The 25,046-nt window shown below is 44.0% G+C and overlaps 2 long non-coding RNA genes across 4 annotated transcripts in view; one reads left to right on the forward strand and one right to left on the reverse strand.

Annotated features, from left to right (window-relative positions):
* LOC103163695 overlaps positions 1-9,514 on the forward strand; it is a 69,294-nt gene extending 59,780 nt beyond the window's left edge. For 2 of the 3 annotated variants that reach the window (XR_004770945.1, XR_004770965.1), the window contains 4 exons: positions 1,907-2,011; positions 5,684-5,810; positions 7,050-7,248; positions 7,611-9,514. This is a non-coding gene — a long non-coding RNA (uncharacterized LOC103163695). The remainder of the gene's footprint in view (positions 1-1,906; positions 2,012-5,683; positions 5,811-7,049; positions 7,249-7,610) is intronic. The other variant, XR_004770946.1, reaches the window with a different exon arrangement.
* The window catches only part of LOC113830878, a 29,441-nt gene continuing 5,785 nt past the window's right edge, over positions 1,391-25,046 (reverse strand). Inside the window, exon 2 of the long non-coding RNA XR_003487811.2 lies at positions 1,391-2,020. This is a non-coding gene — a long non-coding RNA (uncharacterized LOC113830878). The remainder of the gene's footprint in view (positions 2,021-25,046) is intronic.

A 25,046-nucleotide genomic window follows, 5' to 3' on the forward strand; every position in this document is an offset into this window, starting at 1 on the left:
TCACTAATTGTGGGAGAGAATCAGTTCTTCATAAAGCTCAGATCCCAGTTTTCTACTGGCTAGCTGCCAGGGCTCTCTCAGATGCTAGGAGAGCCACCCTGTCTCTCCCACCACACAGCTCTCTCTGTAACATGGCCATTTGCCTTACAGCCAATGGGATGCTCTTCTCTTCAGCTCCCTCGCTCCGGTCTGTTGAGTGGCTGGTTGTCCTTTGGTAGTGCACACTACTAATCAAGGCAGTGGCCTTCCTGCTGTGTTCACGGCTTCTGTCTAGACACAATGTTGTCCTTAGCACTAAGTCCATCAGGGAGTCACAAAGATTAGAAGATGTGGAGAATTTGGATAGAAGAGAAAAACAAAAAGATCATGAAGCCAGGGTATCACATGGATTCTTAGATGCATGTTTGTGGACTGAGACCTAAAATGGGCCCAGCCAAGATACAAGCCCAGAGAAATGGTGGAAAATGGCACCATTACAGTTGAACAATGTGTGTGTGTGTGTGTGGGGGGATGTCCTTCTGTATATGTTTCTCTTATTGGCTGATGAATAAAACAGTTTGTCCAATAGCCAGGCAGAAAGCATGGTGGGGCTACCAGACCATGAGAAGGCTGGGGAGAGGAAGGCAGGGACACCATGCTGCCCAAGAAGTAACATGCCAGATTATGGGTAAGCCACAGCCTTGTGGCAATACATAGATTAATAGAAATGGGTTAATAATTAGGACAGAGCTAGCCAGTAAGAAGCCCTAGCTACCAGCCAACAGTTTTATAATTAATATAGCATCTGTGTGTTCATTTGGGGCTAAGTGGCTGTGGGATCAGGTGGAACAAAACCTCCATCTTCAACAATGGGTTAATTAAGATCTGGAGAGCTTTACCACTATACCAAGAACTGCACTCAAGAGAAAGGCCGAAGGACAATACAGGTGCACAGACTTTTGGTAAGAAAGACAGTGATGGTCAATTTTGATTTTCAGCACAATTAAGAAACACCTATTTTTTTTTTTATTTTATCAAGGAACACCTTTGGTTATATGTCTCTGAGGGCATGTTGCATATGTCTGTGAGGGCATGTCTGTAGAGGGATAACTGAGGGAAGGGAGACAGGAAGAGACCCACCCTGAGAACCATCTCATGGGCTCGAATGCAGTATTAGAAAAAGCTAACGCAACAGCGGTGCTCCCGTTTCTGTGCCTCCTGGTCACCTGGATGTGAGCAGGCAGCCTCTCACCTCGCACTTCAGCTGTCACCAGCTGTCACCACAAAGAGCCGCTCCCACCACTCAGTAGGACCCACTGTACTCTCCACCCAGGGCCACAGAAAACTCCCACTCCCCTAAGTTGCTTCTTGTCAGATATTTTGCCGCAGAAACAAGACTCTGACAAAGCACAGCGATACAACGAAAGATTATTTAGAACGAGAAGTCAATGAAACCTGTCACGGTAGCCAGACCTCATCTGTTCAGTGGTGAGACAGGAAGTCAAGGGAGGGGAGAATGAGCTAAGGAGAGTCTGTGACATTTTTCGTCCTTTCCATATACGGATCTCCTTAGCCCACAATGTCCTCGATTTTACAGCCTTGCTTATGGCTCTGTATTCTAGGAACCCGTGCCTGCTTGTGCACCGACCTGGATAGTTCATAATAAAAAAATATCTACCACTTATAGAGCGCTAATTTTCACAACCTACCATCTCATACCCACCATGCTAATACATAAATAGAAGATGTTGAGTAACTTGCAAGGCTAATGAATACAAACTCCTCAATTGAATTCAGGCCTTTCTCCCTCCTCATGGTATGGTGCACTGCCTTCATAAACTATTGAGGCCATTAGGTAGGTATAAAGGGTACTGTAAGGACTTGTTTGGCTTCTAATTGCTTGGTTTCATATTCTTTCTTTCTCCAGAAGGAGTCTGATCCAGAGAATGCCATCTGGGAGAGGGCTGAAAGCATGGAGCTCCGTCTCCTCACTTGAGACTGAAGATGAGATCAAATTCCAGTGGCCGCAGAGGTGAGGCTCCTACAACACCAAGAAGAATGGCTGTTTCAAGGAAATTCTTCGACAAACATCAGTCCCCTTCTTCCCTTTTTCTTCCCCTTGCTTCTCTCCTACATCTAATAGTTTAATAAGTCAGGGTCTCCCTGTTTCAGGTGGTGTTAAGGTAGACTCACATTCATTCATTCATTCATTCATTCATTCATTCATTCGGAGACAAGCAGCAAGCTCACCGATCCACATGCCCCCAAAAGGCTTCAGGAAAGAAACCAGTAAATACCACACTTTTAGGAAAGAGGGGAGGATCTGGCAGAGATGTTGTTTGAAAGGAACAGGAAACTAATGTCAAGAAGGGGAAATGCATGGGCTCTCTGTCAATAATCTTTCAAAGTGACCCTAGCGTTTGAAACAATCTGTGGTCTGATTTACCCAGATAATTACATTGGTTCTGCATCTGGCGTATCAGAGGACACAGGGCTGTGGTTCTGCGGACTTAACTGCCCTTTGCAAACTGACTTTTCTCCCAGAATGAACTACACAGCAGTAGCTCCATCCTAGCTCTACCAGGAGGGGACTCTACTGTACCCCTGCTAGCTGACAAGTCCAGACTCAGCCTCTGTGCCCCATAAGTCTAGACGTGTATGGGTTCATCTCCAAACACTGGCATGCCTGCTCCGTTGATTAGAGTGTTAGGCAAGGGAGCCACCAGTAAACCCCAGCAGGATTAGGTAGCTCTGTGTGTCTTCACATCCACTTTTAACATCACCATTATTTCGACCGAAAGCCCTAGTTATTAGTTTTATTAAAAGAGGGGCAAGAAGGAGGTGAAGGAGAAGCCACAGGCTTGTTTGCCCGGGCACGTTACTACAAGCCCCTCCTCAGTTCTCTTGATTTAAGGGACATTCTCAAAGGGAGAGGAAAGGCGTTTGGGGTTGTATGGAAAATTTGACTCAACCCAAAAAGCCAGCCAACACCACAAAGTGGAGTGGAGTCAAATCAGATAAATAGAAAAAGGAAAAGAATATAAAGTATCTCTGAATGACAGTATCAAAAAGGTTAAACGGCTTAGCTGAGCTGGTCCAGGACACATGGATTCCAGTCTTGCATTCTCCTGGGAAGGCGCTTAGGTATTGACTGTAGGGTGCCTCCCGTGCCCAACAGAAACACAATCAAAACGTTCAAACCTTATATGTGGCTCTGGGTTCAGTGTCTTGAACTACCAAAAATAATGTTTGTAATAAGTCGCCCACATCTCCCGCTTATTATTCATGTAACCTAGATATCTCATGAAAACAAAATGTCCAGGGCTGCACCGCCAGCGAGCGTGTGGAAACACCCCAACAGCCCCTGTCTTTGTGTCTTTGATATGCTGTGTTGTCTTTTTGCTAGAATGGAAAAGGCTTAGTCCACTTTAGTAAGTAAACAGCAGCTGCCTTGGACACCTTCACCCGTGTGTTTGACAGAGCCCAGACTTGGATCCCGATAGAATGTGGAGGTGTTTGATGGACTAGCGGAAGGCGGCTTCGATGACCATTAGAAAGAGCTGGGTCAGATGAGGATTCCAGCCGGCGATGCATTCCGACACTTTCCACTCAAAGCACCCCAACATTTAGTTGCGTTCTTGCACTTTCTATGTTTATACTTTTTTTCCTCTGAAAATCTTTAGTTGGCAAAATGGTGTTCTTGCAAGACATATTACCTATGTATGACCTGGAAATGGTAACATTTGTAATAATATATCTTGAAAGGTTCACCTAAGGAGAAATCAAAGTGAACCAAACACTTTTCAAACCTCAAAAATAGATGACAGATAGATAGACAGACAGACAGATAAAATTTGGTTTAGCAAGCATTTGGGGGTCAATACTTGGAGACGAGAAACAAGATAAAATTTGAAGACCCCCAAGTCAAGCTGCTTATCTTGTGCCAGAGCCAAGTTGGTATTTTTCAAACAACAGTGAATATACATTGAACAAGGAAAAGGAAGACATAAAAGCTAGCTCCATTTTCCACTTAATTGGTCGGGGCCTAAGAAGCAGAGTCTAGAGGTTTTCAAGAGCTCACCAGCCCCTGTGCTAAGTTGAGGCCCAGACCTGGGCCTCTAAGTTGAGGCCCAGACCTGACTTACTGAACACTTGCCCATTTCAGCAAAACTCATGATGGAATTGGCTTTCCTGTGTCCTCTGTAACTAACCTGCTTTCCTGATCACTCAGGCCTTTCTGAGCTCCAACCAGCATCTTAAGCCTTTAATCCTGAAGGCTGGAATCACATCTGCAGCCATGCTGCATGACCGGCCTCCAGCTTTGCCTTCCACCCTGCAGAGTGAGGAAGTTTCTGTTTCTGACATGTTTCTAGGTTGGCAAATTTACAAGTTTTGCTTCTCTTCTTTATATGGCTTTGTTTTTGGGTCTTTCTTCCCTTAATAACGGGCTTAACACACTTTCTGTGCAATGGAAAGGTCGAACAAACAGGCTCTCCACAAACGATCCATAGCAGCCAGCAGCCAGCAGCCAGTCACACCATGAGCATGCAGACAGACGTGTGGAAGCACACGTGGAGAATGATGCCCAGGAGTAAGCAGCCCTGACAGTAGAGCCATGGCTGGGAAAAGGGAAGAGGGCATGAGACATGGAGACTGCAGAGAGTGGCCAAGCTACAGAAAAACATCAGGGCAACTGGAGGAGAGATCTGCTTCCCTGCTGTGCCACAAGAGCACCCTGAGGAAGTGGAGCTTTGCCAAGACTGCACACAAGTCCAAGTCGTTAGGTGGGGTGTGAAGGAGCATGCCTGTAGCCCCATCACTTGGGAGGCCGAGGGCAAGAGGACTGCTGTAAGTTCTAAGCCTGTATGAGCTATATAGTAAGTCTTAGGCCAGCCTGGGCTACAAAGTGAGACTGTCTCAAAACAAATAAACTAAGCCCCAAAACACTAACTAACAATAGGGAAACAATAATTAAATTTTATAAAAATCACAGTTACAGGGTCTGACCTAAACAGTTTAAACAACAGACCATTACAGTTTGTTCATGTATTATTGATTCTTAAAAATTTCTTATCATATTCTAATTTAGTGTGTGTGTGTGTGTGTGTAAATCTGAGGAAAATCTGTAGGAGAAAGTTCTCTCCTTCCACCATGTAGAACCTGGGGGTTGAACTCAGGCTTGTTTCAAGTCAGTCTCAAAGCACAGCCATCAACTGGGACTGATGACACACAATTAACTTTAAGGACTCCCATGCAGGAGTGAAGCCGTGGTCATGTGAGGTATGTGCTCACAATCCAGTTTGCTAAGACTGTATTATATAATCCCATGTTGAACTGTGAAAAACTGCCACTCTGATTATTTTTACCTACAAAAAACAAGGGGCAATTTCATATGGTTCTTTTTATATCTATAAATAGAATAGTGTAAAGATTTTCTTTGGACTTGAACATCCGTCTAATCCTGTGGAGTTTTCAGATTCACTGCATTTAAAAGCTAAACACTCAGGTATCTGTTTTTCCTAGAGATCTCCCATTTACATGGGTATCAGGTGTCCTGTAGATATCCAGCCTCTCATGCCAAGTGGTGGGAAGATTTAACTCTAGTATGAAATCAAGGATGTGATTTCTGGTTAAGCCAGCAAACATTTTGCACAGGAAATGCTTCATGTTTAGTGGCCATGTCCCATGTTTCTTGCCCTAACAGCAAACAAGATTATCTCTTGGTCCAAAGGAAAATGAAGAATGAAAATAAACTGTTCACTTCTGAAAGAGCCATTTCCCCTTCCCAGTGTTTAAGAAAGTCGCTTTATTTGGCAACATCTTTCTAGTAGGTAAGAGGGTGTAAGTCAAGCCTCACTTGGTCCCTCTAAGCTCTGTACCTTCAGAGGGGATTGAACACCATGACTCAGCCCCCTCTGCTTTATGCTCTGTTCTTGAATCCTGGATGTATGACTTCCGAATACTCTTGGAACTGTTGGAGTACCTAACGGGTTAGCACGAGGCTTGCTGCATTCTGCTTGAATTTACCCAAGCCGTTAAAAGCACACAAATATGGAGCAATGAGCTGAAAGTATAGCAGACATACATCTGCTGCAGAAAACTCCCTATTATCACTACTTTTATATAAATGATGGCCAATCGTGCAAACAGAGACAAGCCACTTAATAATTTCCAGTCCAGCAAACTTCTGCCCAACTTTAAAATAAAGTTTTTTATTCTCCTCTCATCAGAAGTTTAGGATGCAGCAAGCCTAATGAGAATGAGTTACCAGAAGGAGTAAAGCGTGTCCGCCGTCAACAGCACCACTAACCATGTCCATCAAGTGGTGTAGAGATTAAGAATAAAGAGGTTCATAGTAACTTTAAGGCAACATTCTCAGGGGAAAAATAATTTCCAAATGTCTGGACTGCAAATTGGCAAGAACTGGGACCAAGTCCTGATCCTTCCACCGATAAGCTCCAGGACGCAGAGCAGTCAGCTTCTCCCTCCCTGAAGGTCTTGAGATCCGTGTTTTATCTGGATCTTTCTATGTCATAGTCATCACAGTTTCCCAAGAATAAAGTGGGATTATATGGCAGCTTAGATTCCTTCCAAAGGTGTCATCGTTTCTTTCTTCTTAATTAGCTGATCTTGTTTGCCAATTTCTCCCCAAGGCATCATATTTATTCCAGCAAATTCCTATTTAAAAGGCTCACACGTTAATGATTCTGTATGCTTTATCTGGATTGGTAAATTTAAACCCCCATCCAGTAATTTATGTTTTATTAAAACCAATTCGGTTGAAGAGTTCTACCCCAAAAGCCCACAACTAAGTTTCTTGAGGGCAAAATGCAGATAAAAGGCTGCATCAAATCCCACCCGTGCAAACAAACATGCATGCATGTGTACACTGTGAGTGTTTGCACAATGGCAGGGAGACCACTGTGGCGTGAGGTAGGAAGGAACTCCAGGGAGACCATTAGGACAACTCTATTCTGGAGTAAAATTTTCAGAGACAGGCCAGAAGTAGCTGGCGATCAGTGATGCCCAACCACACAGAACTGACTCTCTCACATTCTGCCTCGTGTTAGGAGGAAGAGAGGAGTTCATCTTGAGTCAGATGTGCCAACCACATCGGTAATCCCAGTACTCAGCGGCAGGAGGATGCCCGCAAATTCAAGTCCAGCCTGGTCTACACAGTGAGTGCTGAGCCAGCCAGAGCTACATAGCAGGACTCTGTATAAAATCAAAACCAGCAAAGGAAAGAAACATGTGCTCTGTCATCCACAGGTTCGGAAGATGCTTTTAAAAACATACAAGACGAGCCAGGACAGAAAGATGAAAGGCCTAGGGAAATGGCTGCAAAGATGAACACATTCTTAAAAAGGAGGAAAGATGGCTAGGGAAGAGAACCAGGGAAGGATAAAGAAATAAAAAAAAAAAGAAATAGAAATACAAAGACAAGAGGGGGAAACTGAAACATTAAGGAAAGAAAACACATACAGGAAAAGACCAGTGAATGGAGAAAAACTCTGCCTCGTAGCCCTGCCTTTCCTGGCCGTTACCACAGCACAGAAGAATTCTAAAGTCCTCCCACAGTTCAAACCTGCATGTCTCTTACTCATCTTTTCTTTCTCTCAAAATATCAAAAGGACAATCCACTCTGACCTAATGGAGGCTCTTGCTGATGTCCGATTGCCTGCCTGCCTTGTACACACTGTTTCTCTTGGGTGACAGTCCTCTGGTGGTAAGTAAACAATACTGTAATGAGCAACACAGTAAGTTCGAGAAATACCCAGATTGGAGGACTGGGGGAGAGAGTGGGCTGTGGGCACTTTCTATTGCTTTGGCCTTCAACCTGATGCCTCCATTACTAAGAATGGATCTTGATGTCCCTTTTCAAGGTGTTGCATTAGCAAGCATACGGTGACTGTCCAGACTGCCCACCTACACTGCCCACCTAAATGAACTTTAAATGCGAATTTCCAGCTACCAAAGTGTCCCTGGGCTGCTTGTCACTGTTTCCACATATCTGTATATATGCACATATACAGGAAAGGGAAAAAGATATTCAATGAGATGAAATATTCACTTTAATTATTAAGTTCTTATAAAGGGTAATGGGCTCTTTGTACTATCCCTGCAACTTTTCTATAATTTAAAAAAATATATAATGAAGTAGGAAGCTCTGAAAAGTTATCACAGAATGGAGAGACTAACCAGTTCCTTAAACAAACAGCCTATTGTGTGCTTAACCACTCCTGACCACGCTGACATCAAAGTTTTCATCCTGCCATTAGCAGAATGCAAAGTGGAACAGGAAGGCAAAGGGTCCGGTGTGTGCTTTGGAAGCTTCCTGTCGGCTTTCAGGAGTGATTGCAAGCCCTGTCATCACTTGAAGGCACCATTTCTCTATCTTAAAAAATCTCAAGCTTCAAACAAAAATCTTTTGTTCCCAGTTCTAATCAGCTTGACTCGGTGTGTCGACAGCTGCTGCCGAGGACCAAGAACTAAAGTCGAGGAGGGAAGCTGGGACTCTCCAGGTGGCTAGGTGTCCCCAGTTGTGGGAGACACTGGCAACACATTCCTCAGTGGCACGGCAAGCTCGATGCTTTATGGTTTCTCCTGGCAGTTTGGGAAGGCTCTCCCAAGCCCTGAGGGACATGATGTTGAATTACCTCTCAGAAAGCCAGCAGTGGTATTTTGCGGTCATGGCCAGATTATACGCACAGGCATGGATCACACCTTCTCACGAAAGTGAGTTTCTGGGGCTCATGACTCATTGTGTCTTCTATTCAGATAGGTAGCTTATTGTGTTTGGCTGAGACACAAAAACAGGTGGCTTAACTGGTGGCACAAACATGTGGTCTTTGTCCATAGCCCAAAGGTGATCACCTGCTGGGTCCTCTATGGAATTTCCACTCCCTGTGAGAATCAAAAACATAATTGGGGGGAAAAAAGATGCTGAGATGCTGTTGTTCTCCAGGTGTTTCTTTGAGTTGGCCAACTTCCGCCCTCTCTGTTGTGTTTCCCAGGGATGGGAGGTTTGCACTGGGCTGGTAAGTAGTGGGGTAAGCCTAGATCAGTGAAAGGGAAGCAATGCAACCAGTTAGACTGGAGATCTTGTTCTGGGCTCCCTAGACAACTTCCCATCTGTCTCAAGAGTGGATCCTTCGAGGAGTCAGTACCAGGATGGAGATGCCTCATCCGTTCATCAGCCTGCACCTTGCCCTACGTTTTAGCATCTGCTGATTAATGTGCCATTCAAGAGAATCTTCTGTATTTCACTGATCCCATCTGCTCTTCTCCTGTATATCTGTAAAACTGAGGCAGTTCTATCTGCTCCTACCCAAGGCTGAGTATCAATGTAACTTTTATGTTGTGTGTTTCTTGTTCTGTGTTGCGTTTACATGTTTGTAAGTGCATGCACACATGGAGTCCAGGGGTCCACCTCAACTGTCTTCCTCAATTGTCTACACCCTATTTTTTTTGAGGCAGTCTGATAGGGGATGTCCTTCTGTGAATATGCTTCTCTTATTGGTTGATGAATAAAACAATGTTGGCCAATAAGGTAGGATGATAGGCAGGACTAGGAGAAGAGGAGAATTCTGGGAAGTATAGGCAGGGAGGGGTAGCCATGTGAGCCACCAAAGGAGTTAAGAGGTCTGGACCCTTCTCTGGTAAGATAAAACCATGTGGAAATACTTAGATTAATAGAAATGGGTTAATAATTAAGACAGAGCTAGCCAATAAGAAGCCCTAGTCATCAGTCAACAGTTTTATAATTAATATAGTGTCTCTGTGTGTTTATTTGGGGCTGAAGTGGTTGTGGGACCAGGTGGGGTGGAAAATTGCTTCAACAGCAGTCTCTCAGTTAACCTTGAACTCACCAACTGCACTGGGCCGACTAGCCATACTTCCCCACACTCATCACTCTGCTTCCCCAGTCCTGGGCTCACAGGCATGCAACAGCATGCCTGGCTTTTTATGTGGACAACATGGGTCCAACACTCAGGGCCTCACCCATCCCAGAACGCATGTTGCCTATTAAACCATCTCCCAGCCCTTGACAGCATTTTTTTTTTTAACATTTCAATATATATTGGTCAGGTCTTGGCAGCAAACAGAAGAAATACATTCCAAATTCAAAAAGAAAGGAATTGATTAGAAGAAAATGTTATTTAAAAGACATGATCAATACAAGGGCTGGAGAAATAAAATCTTGGAGAAACACAGACTAGAACTGAGGAGGAAGACCATTCAGCGGACGGCGAATTAATCTACATGTGGACCCTGTAGAGACACGTTCACTAACATTTCCACCCCAACCACTACTGGATACCATGGCAACTGCTGTCTCTTGTGTAGACACAATTTCTGAGAGCCCTTGCATCAGTCTTCCAAATCCTCTTACAGGTAGAGAATCCAGGTAGCTTGACTTAGGTCATAAAGGTCAGCCCTTGCCAACTGGGCCCTAATGGAAGGTAGGACTAAGGGGAACAAACGCAAATGCCAAAACATTTTAAAATGTTCAAGATAACAAAATGTGAGAAGAAGTTAAGAAATCTTAACTTTTACCAGTTCTCAAAGAAGCTGAGCCCTCTCACAGACCAGCACCTTTGGCTCACTGAATCTGTCCTTGTTTTCGTTATTGCTTTTATCTTTCCTGTGTCCACTCCAAAACAAGGTAAAAGTCTTTTCAGTCACTGATCTTAATTTACTAAAATGTTTTTAAATTTAAATCTACTTATCATCATTTTCTGAGCTAAAGAATGAAAATAAATGTATTTAACCAGAAACACATTAACTGGCTTCCTTCTCTGTTTTCTCCCTCTGCAGTTGTGGGATTATCATGTTTCCAAATAAGAAGCACCTGGCTGGTTCTTTCCTTAAGGTTAATTAATAACCCTTGGAGAGAAAAATAAGCCAATATATTCCATTTAATATGGATTTCCCTGACATGAGGATGAGGCCTCAAAAATACCTTTGTTTTCATGTTGCTAAAAGAAGACAGATACTTGGATATCAGTTTTACAGCTGCCGTTCCTCCTTGGGAGGCAGCAAGGACATAGTGCATGCCCCCTAGGACACTAAGCATGCTCGGGGCAAAAAGGCAGAAGCTCTAACTGTGCCTGCAGCCTGCCATCTTACAGAGATACTAAGGAAGAGTGGCGTGCCTTCTTTCCGGGTAAGTAATTGGAAACGGAGTAGGGAAGTCACTCAGAGTCAGGGAGCAGTACACAAGAAAGATGGATTTAAGTGCAAACTCCGTAAACCACAGTTTTGACTCAGACCCCTAAGGATGCAATGTTAAAACCCAGACAGGACTGCTGTTCAGGCCACAGTGCCCCTCTCACAGACGCTGATGCTCACCTACTGAGGGCCCTGTCTGAACCTCCAGATGACAGATTTACCACACCCAGGGTTTCTCGCCTGGAAACAAAAGTGTACATCACTCACATCTCTCGGAGGCTTTGGCAGCCACACTGCCTGCTCCCTTCCTCTCTTTCCTGCCTCCTGTCTGGGGTTAGAGTCCTGGCTGCAGGTTCACGCTGTGAAACAACCCATCACAAGAGAACCCATTTCTGCCTCCTAAGTCCTGCTTCTTCTCTTCAGAGCCCCTCACTCATTACCATCTCTGGTAATGAGGCCTAAACTTCCCTGAATATCTGCCGTCAGGTGGCTGCCTGTATGTTCATGGTGCTAATGACTCTTCAAATAGTTTTCTTACCCCCAACAATTGTCTCGGTGTCCCTACCAAGTCCACATTGAACATCTTTCAATGCCATGACACCTTGGAATGGGACTTGCCTTCAATCTTCTATCCTCTATCCATCTTCTGCCATCTGACATTGATCTGTCATTGTCTACATCCGTGTGCTCACTGCTATGTCTTGTTTCACCCATCACCTATCTATCTATCTATCTATCTATCTATCTATCTATCTATCTATTCATCACGTATTTGTCTCCAATGTCTTCTTTATAGCCAGGAATGTCTATATTTACTGTTTCCACTTTACCAGGATGACCAGTGTGACCATGAATGCCAGGACAGCTGCTGTCATGATCATCTGCCTTGCCTTCATTCACAAAGCATATTTTATCAATGGCATTTTGGATTCAGACCATCGAAAGAGGAAATCAGGTCACAAATTCTAAATACCATATTAACTTTGAAGTCCTAGGAAGGGGGAATTATTTTTTCCTTTATTTTAATGTTTAGAAAAAGCATGTCCTTGGTATAAATAATTTAGAAAATATATGATAATATATAAGAACAATTAGAATCGTTCGTTGGTGAGATGGGTTTGATTGGGTTAGTCTCCAAATTAGCTTCTTAACATAGCTCAGCATTATCCAATGAGTCTGAATTGGAGGATTGTTGAGGCGATGCTGGCCTGTGGGCACATCTGTGGATGCATTTTCTTGATTGCTAATTGATGTAGAAGGGGCCCAGTCCACCGTGGGGAGTACCCTCCCTAGGCAGGGAGTCCTGGGTTGTATAAGAGAGTGAGCTGAGCAGAAACCAGGGGGCTAACCAGCAAGCCACTGCCTTCAAGCTTTCTGCTTTAGTTCCTGCCCTGCTTTCCCTCAGTGATGAGTCTTGAACTAAAGTACAAACCAAGCCCTTTCCACCCCTAGTTGCTGTTGGTCAGTGTTTTAATCATAACACAGAAAAAACAAACCAGAACAGTTTTTGTTTGTAAATAGCAAGTAAATAAACAAATCACAAGACTTTAATTCTGTACAAACATTCCCAGGACCACACCAAGCCCTGGACTCTTGCAGCAGAATTGAAACCTGAACCTAGATGTGAGCCTTACCAGAGCCTAAGTCAGAAACTCGATGTTCACTGAGTCCCATTTGATTAACCTGTCTCACCTGATTTGATTACATAGCAAAGTTAATGAGAGACAGATATACCTCAAGCAATGGAGGCCACCAATTATCCTTTGTTCGTTGATCAGAAGGCCCATAGAGGCCAGTCCTTCTCCTGCCATAGGAGGGTGTGTGTGGCTGGGACAGGTTCATTTATCCAATTCAATTAACATTGACTGAAAACCAATTATGAGCAGGGGCTGGAAAGCTTTACAGATGCTGGAGCAGGACAGACAGAAGTTGCTTATAAAGGAAAACAGAATGTAAAATGTGTTCTTAAAACCACCGTTCTTCTATCCAGTCATCTTAAAGGGCTGTCTGGCTATCTGCACTTTGTGATTTACACCAAGACTAGGGTGACAGCCACTCTGTTGTGATCCGCTTCAGGTAATGACCAGTGAGACCCTGTGTTGAAGAGCTTGACATTACAGAGGGGCAGGTTCAACCTAGAGTTGCACTCAGGCAGAAAGCTGCATGTTGGCAGGTCCTTTACACTCTTTGATCCAAGATAGGGGTCAGTGAGCAGGATTTCTTTTACCCACTTGGAAGACACCAGTCCACCTGAACAGGGGTCTCTGAACATGTGGCTTTCTCCCAGCAGTCTTGGGAAGTACTACACCTGTCCCATGAGCCTTTTGGATGCCTTTGCTCCTAGGTGTCCTAGATCACATTTTAAGCTGATTTCTGGGTGTAGCTCTTTTCTTCCATCTTAGTTAATACAACACACCCAGATTGCCACACAGAGCTCCTAAGATCAAAACACTGGATGCCCTTTTGAAAGATCTCTGCCCTTTAGTGAAGTTAGTTTACTTCCTTCTCTGCATTTCCCATGACTGCCCAACAAAGGGCAGTCAAACTTAATTTGGGAACAACAACCTGGCCAGGTGATTTGAATGTACAAACCCTGGATCTCCACCCTTTCATCTCCCGTTGATTTGTTGGATCCCGAGACTGTTTGCTCTTCTCTGGGGCCTGCCCTCTGCTTCCTGTGTGAATCAGGTGGAAAGGTAGGACAGTCAGTGATGGAATTGTGGGGTGCAGAGGTTTGTCGGGCATCCATTGGCTTTCCCAGTGCATTTCCAGTCACTCACAAAGGGCATGGACAGCCTTCTCTTCTGACTTGCTGCCATGCCTGAGTGACCAAATTGTCACTGTCTGAGAGGTGAATTTCTGTGGAAACAGATACACAACTTCCTCTTTGATTTGGGCAACAAGGACATTCGACCAAAAGCCAATTTCTTTCTTTTATACCCCTCCCATTTTTCTTTTATTGAAAATAGATTTTTTCATACACTATATTCTAATTATAGTTTCCCTCCTCCAAGGTACTTACTCTCCACCTCCCCTCCCATCCTAATTCATACCCTTCCTGCCTCTCCTTAGAAAACAAACATGCATATAAAGAATAATAAAATAAGACAAAAACAAACAAACCAAAATAGGACAAAAACAAACAAACAGGGGGAAAAAAGAGCCAAAGAAAAGGGACACAGAGACACACACATTCATACACATAGGAACCCATAAAAACACAAAACTAGAAGCTATAATATGTATGCAAATGGCCTGTAAGGTTAAAAAAAATTAAATGCCTTGAGAAAACATGAGACAAAGAACCTCCAAAGATGTCATTGAATTTGTTTTGAGTTGGCCATCTACTGCTGGGCTTCGGCCTGCATTTCAAAGTAGTCTGTATATCCAGTGAGATTCCATTGGAGAGAACTCAATTTTTATTTACGAGTGTCAAAAATTCAATTTGTAATTCCATGGAATTAGAATACAGGGTAGGACTTCCCAATGGTTTTACACACAAAAGATAATCAAGTAATTTTAAAAAAAGATATAAACTCATATATGTACACAGCAACAATGGTAAATACTAGTCACTAAATAGAAAAATTTCAGATGCTCCTGTGTGTTAACAAGCCCTTAAATTAACTTATAATCTGTGTGTGCACATGTTCATGTGTGTGCATGTATTTGTGGAGGCATGTGTCTTCCTCGATGTTTATATACCTTATTTTTGCAGACAGTATCTCTCAGCAAACAAAGAGCCCACCTACTATGTGGATGGGCTAGCCAGCAAGTCCCAGGAATCCACCTGCTTCTGCTTCCCCACTGCTGGGATTACAGGTGCACATTGCCACACCTGGTTATTGTATGGTAAAATCCGCTCTGGGTCTTCATGCTTACATAGCAAGCACTGTGCCAGCCGAGCCATCTCCCCACACCCTGTATTTTATTTTATTGGCATGTACTCATTGTACACAGTCCTGGATTTCATAAGGGCGTTTCCATAAAAGAATATAATGTACTTTGACCATAGTTAATAAGAAGGATGCCTGTAAACATTCCAAAAATAACAACACATGCGTGCGGAAGATACTATAGACATGCTTGGTACATCTCCAGACTTTAAGATCCCTGAGAATAACACTGGCTAAGTGGGTCAGAGGTTTGGATCAGCTCGCAAGTTGAAAAGTTCAGAGTGGGAAAGAAACATCGCACTTGACTTGGGGGTGTGCCTGAGCCAGGACAGTCATCCAAACTCTTCAGATCTGACTGGGTCTGTGCCCCACAGACACATAAACCTGGGTCTGCTGCTTCACCACAGTGGGCTGGCTATGTCTTTTCCACAAGACTTCTTGATCTCCACCTGCATGTGGCCTTGATCTGGCCCAATGATACCGGCAGAGTCTCAAGTCTAATGGACTGTAGATGTGAAGGCAAGAGAGGCAAGGCCCTGGGACCCACGCTGCACTCTGCTCTTCTGTGTAACTCAGTAAGAAGGCACAATGTTACTCATACACGCTTGTCACCCAAGGCATTTCCAAAGGACTCAAGCCTTGCAGACGGTGACATTTATCCACCACTGGCTGTGCTGGATTTAAACAGATGACCTTCTCATGAGAGCCCCAGTGTTTTCTTTCTAATCCAGTCCACCAAGTCATTTCCCATTGCTGCCCTCCTGATATGACGCACAGCACCACTCTCCAGAGCGCTGGCCTTTTTATTGGTTCTCATATGTGCAAAGATCTTCAGAGGATGGATTTGCAGCAGAGATGAGCTAATAAAGTGCCACTTTTGCAGAAGAGATGGCACTGGTGATATTCTGAGTCCATAAATAGCACCCCTTATATAATCCATTATTCTCAGTGAGGACCCGTGGGCTTGAGTCTATTTATTTTAACTCATATTTTTTATGTCATCTGGTAAGATTTAGCCATAACTGTAACAGTTACAGTCCAAATAACTGTTCTTCTTAGAACAGGGTTGCAGTGTGCTGCCACAGAGTGTGACAATGTCTTCTCATGTATGGGTCCCACGCTAATGAAGAGTGGTCCAGGCAGCCCCGGAGCAGGTAGCATCTCAGAGATCATTCCTCAGAGAGACACAGCTGCTCAACCCTCACCCCAAGGGCAGTCAGAAGATGGAGAGATCAAAGGGAGTTCAGAGAAAATGAAAGCACACCCCTAATTCAATACAGGAAAATTGCCATGACTGGAGTGCTTAGTTCAATCTTCTAAGAAAACAACAACAGAGAGCAGAAGAAAAAAAAATGACTAAGATCGGGTTCTGGCATCAGGAATCAGCTTGCCAAGGCGGAAGGCATACCCGATGGGGAAGACAGCTCGTTCCCCTAGATTAATCAGAGTTCTGAGTCAACTGTAAGTTCCAAGTGTCCCACTGCCAAGATACAACATAAGCCACTTAATTCCTTCCCACAATCTAGAATTGTTAGTTGCTATCCAAGCCAAGTACTCTGATAAAACCCCTGGAGACATGAAACCCATCAAAGGGGGCAGAGTTATGCCAGGATGGATAACCGGAGCTTGGGGAGCAATGGGACCCTACCTCATGAAGAGGCTAAAGGGACTCCATCGAGGGGTGTTGAGGGGAGGCAGTTATCTTTGTTGGTTGCCTATTGTCAGCTCCCAAGTCACTTGGGGATGGGCAGAGAGGCAAAGGGCAGCCCCCTCGGTAAGAATGGGAAATTGTGGGCAAACTCTCTCTGTGGGCAAAAATACACAAAAAATAGAAAAGGCAACCACACTTCCCATGGTTACGGTTTCTTTGCAAGTGGGTTGTGGAGATGATCAGTTCAAACCTAGACAAAAGGGCAGGAACCTCTGGTTTGGAAATCTTTGAGGCAGAATACCTTCCCATAGTGGTGGATGCTAAGCACCCCACCCCATGAGTAACTCTTTAGGGTTGAGAGTTCCCAGGAGGCACAGACATGACCTGGGAGTGCAATACACAAGCATCCAGCATCACATTGGGTTGCTTAGTGAGGGAGCCGAGTGCTAACTAAGCCCTTAAGGAAGAAGCATGAAACCATTGAGCTCCTACTGGTGCAAGGCACTTTTTTTTTTTTTTTTTTTTTTTTTTTTTTGGTTTTTGGAGGCAGGGTTTCTCTGTGGCTTTGAAGGCTGTCCTGGAACTAGCTCTTGTAGACCAGGCTGGTCTCGAACTCACAGAGATCCGCCAGCATCTACCTCCCGAGTGCTGGGATTAAAGGCGTGCGCCACCACCACCTGGCCACTACCATCCTCTTTTTAAAACAAAACAAAACAAAAAGTTACCAGGAAGTAGAGCCTAGAACTCATGATGGAGTTCTAGGCTGATGTTGTGATCTGTCATCCAATCTCTGCCCCTCAGCCGCAGGGATCACAGACCCTTACTCTGACTGGAGCAGAGAGAGAGGAGGAGGGATTGCAGATCCCACAGATTTTCTTCACCAGCGTTTTGTTGCTAATTGGAAAGACAGGGAAGAGGGAGTGAGAGCCAGAGGGGAGCTCGGTGGCACACAGCTCCTGATGCCTCATACTCAGAACTCCTGGGCTGGGCTCTGTGTCCATGAGGCACAATAGACTTAAAAGTGTGGTGCAATAGAGTTTATTGCTTAATCCTATCTGGGGATCCCCTCCCGCAAGGTTCCTGGGGCTAAAACATCGTCATCAGTGTTGATATCACTCTACTCCCTGGTAACTTAAAAAAAAAAAAAAATACTAGCCAATGTTACCACCCAGATACATCATACAAAAACATCCTTTCTGCTAATTTGCATAAAGCAAACTTCTTCTGAAACATGGTAATCACCCCACGTCTCAGGACTCACACTTAAATAAAGCCAGCACTTAGCAAGCTTAGAAAGGTGCTGGTGCTCTGTGGACACAGGTCTTCGGAAGCTGCCAAAGTCTTCCACGTGCAGGTCTCTGGCACTCCGATGGGGTGAGGGCCCTTCTGCCGAGGTAGCTGACACAGTCTAGGAAGCTTTCAGCACACAAACCAGCAGCCCACGTTTGCAAGAGCAGATCTGCTTTTGTAACAGCCTCCAATGTTTATGTTCCTGTCGCTACCACACAGTTGTCAGCCCCCCTGGCTCTCCTTCGTTCAATCAGTCCTCTCCCTTGCTCAAAAGGCTGATGACTCAGTAGCTGCTTCCATGTATCCTGCTGGTTTTAGATAACCTCCAGGAATCTGTTGCACCCGTTTGTACCCCCATGTCAGCTATTGATTCAACAGGCAAATCTCTGACCCTTCCATATGCTGGGCACAATGGCAAGCACGACAGCAGCAAGCATTTTGAGAGCCTCAGAAGAGCTCATTTCAAACAGACACTCGCTATGTACTACTCAGAAGCATAGATTCTCAGAATACAGGTTTCTCTTCCGAAATACCTGTCCTTCCTTGATACTCTTCAGTATTCCTTCCCATGGAGCCTCCGTCCCATGGGAGCTCTTCTCTTATCTCAAAGTCAGAATAAAAGAGTCCCTTTTCTGTAGTTCACAACACTCATAGAAGCCGAGGCCAGAAGAAAGAAGACACCTAAGAGTACAGGGCAAGGAGGCCCAGCTTCACAATCAAAGCTAGAAACATATTGGGAGGATGTGGATTAAGTCTAGGAATGAAGAATGAAGTTGATTCTAAGAACGTCTTAGAATCAATGAGAACCAGGGTAGTTCTTGGGTTTCACAGACTAAGCGAAAAGTATTTGCTTACTGAGAGGGACAGTCAATACGTTTTGATTGACCACACAAGGAAAGACGGGAATCTGGTAAGGGTAAGGCCACTCCCCTGACCATAGCTCATACACTATTACCGGAGAAAAGATGGGTCAGGAAGGCAGAAGATGCTCGTGAACATTGTAGCTGTAGGAACTGTCAACTGCTTCAGGAAACTTGCCTGAACACTCACAGGCTTAAACATACACATATTCACGTATGGTAGATCCAAAATAGGATGCTAACAAACACTGTGAGGCGTGATCTAACCTGAACCCAAAAGAAAGAAAACAGTCCGTGCAATAGCAGAAAACACTTTACAAAACAAACCTGCTCAGTTTTTCCTAGGTTCTCTTCCAAGACTTGACTATAGATGAAAACATGGCTGTATTTTCTGTACCCCCCTTCTCATATCATGTACATATTCTCAGGCCGCCTTACAGCGTTCTTAAACTTTTCCTAACATGTATATGTTCCTTCTACACTGTTTGTTTTTTGAGTCTCACGAATGTTTAGAATGATCCTGTTTTCTCCTCCTATACACAGCTCCATAACTAATGCCTTCATGTATACACATTTTCCTTTCTCTGAATTATTCCCTTGGGACAAATGCCAGTGTGTGGGGCAGGAAAGATAAACAAAGCAGGAATGTTTTATGGCTGCTGTAGTGCCTTGCCAAATCATTCCAGAAAAGATGCCAGTTCAGGTTCGCCACTGGAGATGTCTGATTATCCCACATGCTCCCAGTGACACAGTGCTAGGCATCCGTCATGGACAAACTCTCCACAACACACCCTCTTCCCAACAAGGCACCAGGAAACTTGGTCTACAGCTGCCATTCATCTGCCCAATGTTGTAATTGGGGGGGGTATTTTTAATTGACAAGGATATTTTCATTACAGCAAAACCAATTTTCTCGCTTTTGAATGTACATAAAATTATCATTTCTGAGCCTTTAAATATTTTGCTAATCCAAAACCTTATGTGTATTCACTCTTAATATTAAAAGAAAAATGCTTTTAATTAATTTAAGTTCATCTTAGAAATTTTACTTTATTTATAAACCAAAATAAGTTATCAATTTTTAAAAAATCATTTAGAATAATATTTTGTTCTATTTATACATGTTGTTACTTAAATACAAATAATTTAAACTCTGTTCATAAATTTAACATAGTACATGCTCTCTGCTAAGCACAGCTACTATTATGACTTTTCTGAGCCCCTTAAGCACCACATTATTCTAGTAAATTAAAACCAAGAAGACAATGGGTGTTGTGTTTTCTCAGCTTTTCCAATAATCTAAATAAGCTAACATAACGTTTTATAAGCACAAATCTAAATCACTTATATAATTATGTATTTTATATCAGAATGCCAAGACTGATCTGTTACTGCAAGAAGCAAAAATATGCTTAGACTCAGCAAAACAAACTGATGTGCATACTGAATTCTTTATTAAGAAAGTACTAAGGGCCGGGCAGTGGTGGCGCACACCTTTAATCCCAGCACTCAGGAGGCAGAGGCAGGCGAATCTCTGTGAGTTCGAGACCAGCCTGGACTACAAGAGCTACTTCCAGTACAGCCTCCAAAAGCCACAGAGAAACCCTAGCCTGAAAAACAAAAACAAAAAACAAAAAACAAACAAACAAAAAAAAGTACTAAGGACTAAGTGTCTGGTTCTCTCAAACATTACAACTAATGCTAAGCCTGCCCCTAGGAATCCCTTTTGGTGAGCTGGCAGAGATTTTATCTTTGACACTGCCTGAAATTTCATTGATAACTCCAGGAATACAGAGAGCCACACTCATAGCCCATAGCAGCAACACCGTGACCTAAATAAGGTTCCATAGTCCTCCTACTCAAATATCCCAAATGACCCCACAAAGGTCTGCAAGTCTTGCCCAGACTGTCCACTTAGTTGTCCTGAGCCTTTCTCTGCCTTCTAATGCTAACATGCTTTGGATTTGACGGCTTTCTGTATTTCCTTTTCACTTTTAGCCACCCAAGTTTAAACCAACCATTCTTATGGATATTAAAGTGATGTCCAGTGGAAATCTAGACATCTTGCATGCTTTTGCCTGACTACCAAGACCCACCTTGGGAGTCCAGTTGACAGACACTGCTGCCTACTCTAAGTTTTCATCATCTCACAGAATTCATGGGTCCCTTTCCGTTTCCAGCCCTTTAGAACCCAATCTTGACAGCTCTCGCCTTGGTTAACATGCGTTGCATGAGTTTGTATCTCACTCGCCATATTTTTGAGTTTGCTAACTAGACTTTTATTGTAACAATATTTTGTAGCCCACATATCTGGAAGCATATGCATGTCAAAAGGCTTGGAGAGCTCCCAAGCACTCAGATGAATACTTGCCATTATTCTAGCATTTAATGCCATCCAAGACATCCATGTTTTGGTGACTGCGGGAAGATTTAATAACTACATAACCATAACAATAATTACAATGCTGTGAGCACTTTCTTTCATGCCAATGACATCCACTGAGTTCTCCCTCCAGGTGAGAGCTCCTCACACAGCTGACATTCACTGAACTCTCTGTGTGAATGAGACTCACGCCACCAACGTCCATTGAACTCTCCCCTTGAGTAGAGGCTCTGTGGATACTTTTTAGGCCCTGTTTCATTTGCTGTAATCACTGAACCCATTTGAGGAGTGAGCACTCTCAAACAGCATTCTCTGTATCAGGAAGGAAGGGGGGGTGTGCAAGAAAGGAAACAGGAGTGTTGAGCAGCACCTGGCTCTGAGGACACTTGAGGTAAGCATACAAAGTGTCTCGCAAAAGATTTGGGGCACTTTTCTTCCATGTGTTTTCAGGCAACAGGCATTGCATCGCCAGAGCGCTCTTCACGAAAGCTCACGTGCCTCTGCAAGGTCTAGCCTCTGGCTCCATAATGATGAAGGAAGATCCATAATATTTTTAGCCACAACCAATCCTATCATGAGACTGCTAAGCTGGGGTCATTTCTGAACCACCGTGTCCCTTCTGTGGTGGCAGAATGGATGCAAAACCAAAGGGAGAGAGGGGGACCAGGAAGGGCTCAGGAGTACATCCAAAGCCAGACTCCCTTGCTGAGCTCCTTGCTTCTACCTGACACACCCCTCAGCTCCATCCCCCAAAGACCATTCTCTGTTTCTATCCAGAAATTAAGAGAGACCACTGTGGACCTGACAGGTAAACAACCCAAGGCTTTTGTGCACACAGGATTTATCTTTACAAACCTTTCACGCAGAAAGAAAGTTGGGGTTGGCAGAGGAAGAAAAGGTGGCAGTGGGCTCTGGAAGGATCAGGGCACAGTCATCGCTGGCAGTTCCGGATTTGGAGCAGAGGAGCTGATGCTGCACAAAGCCTCTCAAATAAGGTCTCCAGTTGAAAATGTGGCCCACAGATGGGTTTTAATCACAAGCCTGAGCCATCTGGTAGCTTCCTATTTTAGCTAATTATTCTTGGTAAGTAAGTGCTAAGCTTTTAAAATCATTGTTCAATTTTGTTTTGCTTTGTTTTTACCACCCTGCCTCTATATTTTGATTTCCTGGGGTAAATCCCTGCCCCGTTACTCCTCCAGGGAGAGCCTGGCATGCCTTCCATTCTTAGCAGAAAAGCCCCCCAGAAAACCTCAAGAATGCTTCCATTAGCTCTCTGATTCTCTCTGCTTTCCACCAATGCACTACCCCAAACAACAGAGCTAATTAAGTGCATTCCCCAGGCATCTAGGGCTGTGGTCTGGGGCAGCTCACACTGGCTGTCCTGTCTTAGACTGAACTTGCTCACCATTTACTTTTGTGCTCCCTCCTTATGTAGATACCTCATTTAAAGGGAGTCAGAAGGTTCAGTTATCCTTGAATAAAACCGAATATCAAGAAAGATGTATCAAATGATCACAGGACAGTGTATATCCTTCAGAACATGGCCACATTGGAAAGGGTGGCTAAGGAAATGAATTTAGAAGCACAGAGGACAGCAGAAGAGAAAGGCTCTGGTCAGATGGTGGTCATGGATAAAGCAAAGACATGGCTCCAGGAAGAAAGGGTGAAGGTTCTAGGAAGCAGCCCACAGCCAAAGCATATCACTGAGAGGTGATGCCGGCTGGAGCCTCATCCACAAGAGCTTCTAACTTGCTATTCACCAAGTCATTCTCATCCTGAGATCCTGAGAACCACCGTCTGGAGCCGCAAGACCTCCTTTCTTAGTCCAGAGATCCTGAGAACCACCATCTGGAGCCACATGGCCTCCTTTCTTAGCCCAGAGGGCAGGGATGGTGTTTCTTCTAGCTCCTGAATCTAATGTCAAGCTACTGACTGCTGAAGTCAGTCTTTGTAAGAAATCCGTGAAGGCTTCCTTTGGGCCCTGTGTAACTTCTGTAAATGATTCAATTTTGTTTCTTTCCTCCCTCTCCAATTATGTCCCAAGCATTCAAAGCTGCTGCATAGCATAAAGCCAAGAGGTGGTCATCATATAGACATTGCCTTTCTAAAGTAGCATAATCTCCTCCAAGAAGTTGATCTTGGGAGAGGATGGCAGTTGGAGGGCACAGTTTCTAGAGGAATTCTCCAAAAGCTGTTAAAACATAACTAACCTTGCTTCAAATCTCATTTCCCCCAGGAGCTGTGCAACTTTGTATGTAGTCACCTCAGTCTCCTGTTCTTCTTAATCTCACCACCCTCTTCCAAAGACAGAGGAGAGCATTCAGTGGTGTTGGGAAACCCTGCTTTATAAATGATAAATGATTTAAGTATTTATTAAGCAAATGAAGATTTCTCTCAAAAAAAGTCAGTCTCCTGGGCTTAGGATATAGCTCAGCAATAGAAGTGTCATTTAGTTCACATGAGGCCCTGGATTTGATCCCCTGTGCAATACAGAAAGAGGGGGCATGGAGAGGAGAGAGGGAAACAGAGATGGGAAGAAGAATGGATGAGAGCTCAGCTCCCATATTTCATGTAAATAATATCTCAAATGAACACTCATGCTGCCAGGGTGAGGTAGAGAGATGGGAAAAGAGTCCTTTGCCCAATGACAGTTACTTGGTTCCTCCCGGGGGTCTTGGATCTGGTCAACCCATTGGTTCTCTGGTACCTACCAAAGAACTCTCATGCTGGGGCCCCTGACAGGTGGTGAGAGAATGTAAGGTGTATCTCTGCTCAGCTGCACCTCCTCAGGGATTGCAGACAGCTGCCTCTCACAGCTATGGCCTACCCTTCAGTAATATCTTATTGCTTAGCCCAAAGATGACACCTGGAAGAAAACAACTCCCTTTTCCTTTGGTCCTTCTAACTCCCTCCTTAGTCTTAAACTCAGTCTGTAACCCTGACCCTGGCTGCTCCTCCTAGACTAGTTGATAGGTCTCTGCCCACTTTCCCCTGGCCTATTCTGCAGCACTCTGAGCTTTCTCCAGCCGTGGCTGACAATATCTTACAGATATTTCTTAATTGATATGGAGATGGATTGTGAGTGCCTTAGAGGTCTACATATTCTCCCTCTCTAGATAAACTCTAGATTTCAAGACAGTCGTCTGGCTGTGGTCTCCAAGGTCCTAACCCAATTGTCAAGAGTTCAATACAGACTCTGCTTCCTGTGGTCAGAATCTTCAACCTCCTTGATACAAATGGATGCCAATGGCAAAACAGAGAGAGAAATACAGATGAGCAATGCATACTGATACACTTAAGCTCATTTATTACACTCATGACATTGTTTCTCTTTCCACAAAGCCAGTGTCCTATTGGTAAGGAGGCCTCAGAACACTATATTATCAATACCATATTTTTCGAGATGAGAGTTGAATAGGGTTCTAAGGGCTGGGCTGGGAATGTAATTGACATAAATAACATCATTTTCATGGGAAAATTTCTTGACAGTTTCTAATAACTGACTTCCAAAAGACACTTTGGAACACAGCTGTTTTGTAAGTTGAGCATGAACAGTATCCCTCTCTATGACCAGAAGTTTCCCTGGGATATGCACAGTGAAACCTAAGGAGGGTGATTATCTTGGACTAGAAAAATTAATATTTCTAGTTGCTCTGATTTTGTAACTCAGTTCCTTAGCCCTTTAGCACAAATACAATAGATCAGAGGAGCCGAAGACGAACTATAAACTGGAGGCTGTGGTGAGTTAAAGGCACTGGCTTTGTTCTGCAGATGTTGAACACAATTGCCACAGAACCTGGAAGGTGGCGTTAACT

This window comes from Cricetulus griseus, chromosome 8 (assembly GCF_003668045.3).
Source record: "Cricetulus griseus strain 17A/GY chromosome 8, alternate assembly CriGri-PICRH-1.0, whole genome shotgun sequence".
Classification (NCBI taxonomy): domain Eukaryota; kingdom Metazoa; phylum Chordata; class Mammalia; order Rodentia; family Cricetidae; genus Cricetulus; species Cricetulus griseus.